Here is a 7,500-nt window from a genome sequence, read left to right on the forward strand (position 1 = left end):
GCCTGTGTTCGGGGCTTGTTGCTGGTCGTTGGTGCCTGTGTTCGGGGCTTGTTGCTGGTCGTTGGTGCCTGTGTTCGGGGCTTGTTGCTGGCTGTTGGGGCCTGTGTTCGGGGCTTGTTGCTGGTTGTTGGCGGGGCTCCATGATGGCGGGTGACCAGGGGCGACTGGCGGGTGACCAGGGGTCAAAATCGGCTGGCGGGTGCCCAGGGGTTGACATTGGATGGCGGGTGACCAGGGGTCAAAATCGGCTGGCGGGTGCCCAGGGGTTGACATTGGATGGAGGGTGCCCAGGGGTCAAAATCGACTGGCGGGTGCCCAGGGGTTGACATTGAATGGCGGGTGCCCAGGGGTCGAAATCGACTGGCGGGTGCCCAGGGGTTGACATTGGATGGCGGGTGCCCAGGGGTCGAAATCGACTGGCGGGTGCCCAGGGGTTGACATTGGATGGCGGGTGCCCAGGGGTCGAAATCGACTGGCGGGTGCCCAGGGGTTGACATTGGATGGCGGGTGCCCAGGGGTCGAAATCGACTGGCGGGTGCCCAGGGGTTGACATTGGATGGCGGGTGCCCAGGGGTCGAAATCGACTGGCGGGTGCCCAGGGGTTGACATTGGATGGCGGGTGCCCAGGGGTCGAAATCGACTGGCGGGTGCCCAGGGGTTGACATTGGATGGCGGGTGCCCAGGGGTCGAAATCGACTGGCGGGTGCCCAGGGGTTGACATTGGATGGCGGGTGCCCAGGGGTCGAAATCGACTGGCGGGTGCCCAGGGGTTGACATTGGATGGCGGGTGCCCAGGGGTTGACATTGGATGGCGGGTGCCCAGGGGTCAAAATCGACTGGCGGGTGCCCAGGGGTTGACATTGGATGGCGGGTGCCCAGGGGTCGAAATCGACTGGCGGGTGCCCAGGGGTTGACATTGGATGGCGGGTGCCCAGGGGTCGAAATCGACTGGCGGGTGCCCAGGGGTTGACATTGGATGGCGGGTGCCCAGGGGTCAAAATCGACTGGCGGGTGCCCAGGGGTTGAAATTGACCAGGGGGAGAGCGCCTGCCATAGCCGAAATAGGAGCGCTATGGGCGGCCTGCCTCAGCAGATTTGGCCCCCCAAATCCTGGTTCTCAAAAATTTTCAAAGTCAACTTTTTTCAAAATATTTTCAGAGTGCCACTTCCCAGGGGGATTCTCGCCTGCCATAGCCGAAATAGGAGCGCCATGGGCGGCCTCAGTGAGCACATTTGGCCCCCCCATCCTGGAGCGCCATGGACCAGGGGGAGAGCGCCTCTCTTTGGGGCTTGTTGCTGGCTGTTGGCGGGGCTCCATGGACCAGGGGGAGAGCGCCATGGACCAGGGGGAGAGCGCCTCTCTTCGGGGCTTGATGCCTGTTGGCGGGGCTCCATGGACCAGGGGGAGAGCGCCTCTCTGTGGGGCTTGTTGCTGGCTATTGGCGGGGCTCCATGGACCAGGGGGAGAGCGCCTCTCTTTGGGGCTTGTTGCTGGCTGTTGGCGGGGCTCCATGGACCAGGGGGAGAGCGCCATGGACCAGGGGGAGAGCACCTGCCATAGCCGAAATAAGAGCACTATAGGCGGCCGCCCTCAGCACATTTGGCCCCCCAAATCCTGGTTCTCAAAAATTTTCAAAGTCAACTTTTTTCAAAATATTTTCAGAGTGCCACTTCCCAGGGGGATTCTCGCCTGCCATAGCCGAAATAGGAGCGCCATGGGCGGCCTCAGTGAGCACATTTGGCCCCCCCATCCTGGAGCGCCATGGACCAGGGGGAGAGCGCCTCTCTTTGGGGCTTGTTGCTGGCTGTTGGCGGGGCTCCATGGACCAGGGGGAGAGCGCCATGGACCAGGGGGAGAGCGCCTCTCTTCGGGGCTTGATGCCTGTTGGCGGGGCTCCATGGACCAGGGGGAGAGCGCCTCTCTTTGGGGCTTGTTGCTGGCTATTGGCGGGGCTCCATGGACCAGGGGGAGAGCGCCTCTCTTTGGGGCTTGTTGCTGGCTGTTGGCGGGGCTCCATGGACCAGGGGGAGAGCGCCATGGACCAGGGGGAGAGCACCTGCCATAGCCGAAATAAGAGCACTATAGGCGGCCGCCCTCAGCACATTTGGCCCCCCAATCCTGGTTCTCAAATTTTTTCAAAGTCAACTTTTTTCGAAATATTTTCAGAGTGCCACCTCCAGCGGGGGCTCTCGCCTGCCATAGCCGAAATAAGAGCACTATGGGCGGCCGCCCTCAGCACATTTGGCCCCCCCATCCTGGAGCGCCATGGACCAGGAGGAGAGCGCCTCTCTTCGGGGCTTGATGCCTGTTGGCGGGGCTCCATGGACCAGGGGGAGAGCGCCTCTCTTTGGGGCTTGTTGCTGGCTGTTGGCGTGGCTCCATGGACCAGGGGGAGAGCGCCATGGACCAGGGGGAGAGCACCTGCCATAGCCGAAATAAGAGCACTATAGGCGGCCGCCCTCAGCACATTTGGCCCCCCCATCCTGGAGCGCCATGGACCAGGAGGAGAGCGCCTCTCTTCGGGGCTTGATGCCTGTTGGCGGGGCTCCATGGACCAGGGGGAGAGCGCCTCTCTTTGGGGCTTGTTGCTGGCTGTTGGCGTGGCTCCATGGACCAGGGGGAGAGAGCGCCATGGACCAGGGGGAGAGCACCTGCCATAGCCGAAATAAGAGCACTATAGGCGGCCGCCCTCAGCACATTTGGCCCCCCCATCCTGGAGCGCCATGGACCAGGAGGAGAGCGCCTCTCTTCGGGGCTTGATGCCTGTTGGCGGGGCTCCATGGACCAGGGGGAGAGCGCCTCTCTTTGGGGCTTGTTGCTGGCTGTTGGCGTGGCTCCATGGACCAGGGGGAGAGCGCCATGGACCAGGGGGAGAGCACCTGCCATAGCCGAAATAAGAGCACTATAGGCGGCCGCCCTCAGCACATTTGGCCCCCCCATCCTGGAGCGCCATGGACCAGGGGGAGAGCGCCTCTCTTCGGGGCTTGATGCCTGTTGGCGGGGCTCCATGGACCAGGGGGAGAGCGCCTCTCTTTGGGGCTTGTTGCTGGCTGTTGGCGTGGCTCCATGGACCAGGGGGAGAGCGCCATGGACCAGGGGGAGAGCACCTGCCATAGCCGAAATAAGAGCACTATAGGCGGCCGCCCTCAGCACATTTGGCCCCCCCATCCTGGAGCGCCATGGACCAGGGGGAGAGCGCCTCTCTTCGGGGCTTGATGCCTGTTGGCGGGGCTCCATGGACCAGGGGGAGAGCGCCTCTCTTTGGGGCTTGTTGCTGGCTGTTGGCGTGGCTCCATGGACCAGGGGGAGAGCGCCATGGACCAGGGGGAGAGCACCTGCCATAGCCGAAATAAGAGCACTATAGGCGGCCGCCCTCAGCACATTTGGCCCCCCCATCCTGGAGCGCCATGGACAAGGGGGAGAGCGCCTCTCTTCGGGGCTTGTTGCTGGCTGTTGGCGGGGCTCCATGTACCAGGGGGAGAGCGCCATGGACCAGGGGGAGAGTGCCTCTCTTCGGGGCTTGATGCCTGTTGGCGGGGCTCCATGGACCAGGGAGAGAGCGCCTCTCTTTGGGGCTTGTTGCTGGCTGTTGACGGGGCTCCATGGACCGGGGGGAAAGCGCCATGGACCAGGGGGAGAGCGCCTGCCATAGCCGAAATAGGAGCACTATAGGCGGCCGCCCTCAGCACATTTGGCCTGTCGCCGCTGTCCGCTGGCCGCTGTCCGCTGGCCGCTGTCCGCTGGCCGCTGTCCGCTGGCCGCTGTCCGCTTTCCCCTTTACTTTCAGCACTTTCAGCACTTTCAGCACTTCCAGCACTTCCAGCACTTCCAGCACTTCCAGCACTTCCAGCTCTTCCCCCTCTTTCCCTTCTTCCAACTGCGGGCGCGCCGGGCGCACAGGGGCTCGTGCGGAGGGGTGTGTGTGCGTGCATGTGCCGAACAAGGAGGAGAGCGCCTCACTTCGGGGCTTGTCGCTGGCCGTCGGCGGGGCTCCAAGGACCAGGGGGAGAGCGCCTCTCTTTGGGGGCTTGATGCTGGCTGTTGGCGCGTGTCTTCGGGGCTCCACGGACCAGTGGGAGAGCGCCTGTCTTCGGGGCTTGATGCTGGCCGTTTGCGGGACTCCATGGACCAGGGGGAGAGCGCCATGGACCAGGGGGAGAGCGTCTCTCTTCAGGGCTTGACCAGGGCTCCAATCTTCCCATTGAAATGAATGGCGGGTGACCAGGCGTCCAAATCCCCCATTGAAATGAAGGCCGGGTGCCCAGGGCTCCAATCTCCCCAGTGAAATGAATGGCGGGTGACCAGGCGTCCAAATCCCCCATTGAAATGAAGGCCGGGTGCCCAGGGCTCCAATCTCCCCATTGAAATGAATGGCGGGTGACCAGGCGTCCAAATCCCCCATTGAAATGAAGGCCGGGTGCCCAGGGCTCCAATCTCCCCAGTGAAATGAATGGCGGGTGACCAGGCGTCCAAATCCCCCATTGAAATGAAGGCCGGGTGCCCAGGGCTCCAATCTCCCCAGTGAAATGAATGGCGGGTGACCAGGCGTCCAAATCCCCCATTGAAATGAAGGCCGGGTGCCCAGGGCTCCAATCTCCCCAGTGAAATGAATGGCGGGTGACCAGGCGTCCAAATCCCCCATTGAAATGAAGGCCGGGTGCCCAGGGCTCCAATCTCCCCATTGAAATGAATGGCGGGTGACCAGGCGTCCAAATCCCCCATTGAAATGAAGGCCGGGTGCCCAGGGCTCCAATCTCCCCAGTGAAATGAATGGCGGATGACCAGGCGTCCAAATCCCCCATTGAAATGAAGGCCGGGTGACCAGGGCTCCAATCTCCCCATTGAAATGAATGGCGGGTGACCAGGCGTCCAAATCCCCCATTGAAATGAAGGCCGGGTGACCAGGCGTCCAAATCCCCCCATTGAAATGAATGGCGGGTGACCAGGCGTCCAAATCCCCCATTGAAATGAAGGCCGGGTGCCCAGGGCTCCAATCTCCCCATTGAAATGAATGGCGGGTGACCAGACGTCCAAATCCCCCATTGAAATGAAGGCCGGATGCCCAGGGCTCCAATCTCCCCATTGAAATGAATGGCGGGTGACCAGACGTCCAAATCCCCCATTGAAATGAAGGCCGGATGCCCAGGGCTCCAATCTCCCCATTGAAATGAATGCCGGGTGACCAGGCGTCCAAATCCCCCCATTGAAATGAATGGCGGGTGACCAGGCGTCCAAATCCCCCATTGAAATGAAGGCCGGGTGCCCAGGGCTCCAATCTCCCCATTGAAATGAATGGCGGGTGACCAGACGTCCAAATCCCCCATTGAAATGAAGGCCGGATGCCCAGGGCTCCAATCTCCCCATTGAAATGAATGCCGGGTGACCAGGCGTCCATATCCCCCCCCATTGAAATGAATGACGGGTGACCAGGCAGGCGAGAGCCCCCGCTGCAGAGGCTCCAGAGGTGGCACTCTGAAAATATTTCAAAAAAAGTTGACTTTGAAATTTTTGGAGAACCAGGATTTGGGGGGGGGGGGGGCAAATGTGCTGAGGCAGGCCGCCCATAGTGCTCCTATTTCGGCCTGGGCGCGCCAGAGCACCCCCCTGGAAGTGGCACTCTGAAAATAATTAAAAAAAAATGACTTTGAAATTTTTTGAGAACCAGGATTTGGGGGGGGCAAATGTGCTGAGGCAGGCCGCCCATAGTGCTCCTATTTCGGCCTGGGCGCGCCAGAGCACCCCCCTGGAAGTGGCACTCTGAAAATAATTAAAAAAAAATGACTTTGAAAATTTTTGAGAACCAGGATTTGGGGGGGGCAAATGTGCTGAGGCAGGCCGCCCATAGTGCTCCTATTTCGGCCTGGGCGCGCCAGAGCACCCCCCTGGAAGTGGCACTCTGAAAATAATTAAAAAAAAATGACTTTGAAATTTTTTGAGAACCAGGATTTGGGGGGGGCAAATGTGCTGAGGCAGGCCGCCCATAGTGCTCCTATTTCGGCCTGGGCGCGCCAGAGCACCCCCCTGGAAGTGGCACTCTGAAAATAATTAAAAAAAAATGACTTTGAAAATTTTTGAGAACCAGGATTTGGGGGGGGCAAATGTGCTGAGGCAGGCCGCCCATAGTGCTCCTATTTCGGCCTGGGCGCGCCAGAGCACCCCCCTGGAAGTGGCACTCTGAAAATAATTCGAAAAAAGATGACTTTGAAAATTTTTGAGAACCAGGATTTGGGGGGGCAAATCTGCTCAGGCAGGCCGCCCATAGTGCTCCTATTTCGGCCTGGGCGAGCCAGAGCCCCCCCTGGAAGTGCCCCATTCATTTTCAATGGCCGGGTGACCAGGCGTCGAAAAATGCCATAGGAAATGAATGGGGCCCATTCATTTTCAATGGCCGGGTGACCAGGGGGCCAGTACCACCTGCCGCCATTAGGGGCGCTGTAGATAGGGGACCTCGTCCCCCCATTCGAGAGGTTTGCCCCCAAACCTCAAAATGTATGGGGTACAATATCAGGAGCGAGCTTTTTAAGACGAAAAATTTTCAGAGTCAACTTTCTTCGAAATATTTTCAGAGTGCCACTTCCCAAGGGGGATTCTCGCTTGCCAAGGCCGAGATAAGAGCACTATGGGCGGCCTGCCTCAACACATTTGGCCCCCCCAAATCCTGGTTCTCAAAAATTTTCAAAGTCAACTTTTTCGAAATATTTTCAGAGTGCCACTTCCCAGGGGGATTCTCGCTTGCCAAGGCCGAGATAAGAGCACTATGGGCGGCCTGCCTCAGCACATTTGGCCCCCCCAAATCCTGGTTCTCAAAAATTTTCAAAGTCTGCTTTTTTCGAAATATTTTCAGAGTGCCACTTCCCAGGGGGATTCTCGCTTGCCAAGGCCGAGATAAGAGCACTATGGGCGGCCTGCCTCAGCACATTTGGCCCCCCCAAATCCTGGTTCTCAAAAATTTTCAAAGTCTGCTTTTTTCGAAATATTTTCAGAGTGCCACTTCCCAGGGGGATTCTCGCTTGCCAAGGCCGAGATAAGAGCACTATGGGCGGCCTGCCTCAGTACATTTGGCCCCCCCAAATCCTGGTTCTCAAAAATTTTCAAAGTCTGCTCTTTTCGAAATATTTTCAGAGTGCCACTTCCCAGGGGGATTCTCGCTTGCCAAGGCCGAGATAAGAGCACTATGGGCGGCCTGCCTCAGCACATTTGGCCCCCCCCCAAATCCTGGTTCTCAAAAATTTTCAAAGTCTGCTCTTTTCGAAATATTTTCAGAGTGCCACTTCCCAGGGGGATTCTCGCTTGCCATGGCCGAGATAAGAGCACTATGGGCGGCCTGCCTCAGCACATTTAACCCCCCCCCAAAATGCGCCCACCCACCTTCTCCCACGTTACGAGCCGCATGCAAGACCCGCCTTCGGAGGGCCCCCGCCGGCCGGCCTCGCGCCGGTGTTCGGGCGGGCGGCTCCTCCGGCTCGCGGGTCGCCTTCCAGCGCCCCGGCGACACGCGA

The sequence above is a fragment of the Vanacampus margaritifer genome, unplaced genomic scaffold, assembly GCF_051991255.1.
Source record: "Vanacampus margaritifer isolate UIUO_Vmar unplaced genomic scaffold, RoL_Vmar_1.0 HiC_scaffold_118, whole genome shotgun sequence".
NCBI lineage: Eukaryota > Metazoa > Chordata > Actinopteri > Syngnathiformes > Syngnathidae > Vanacampus > Vanacampus margaritifer.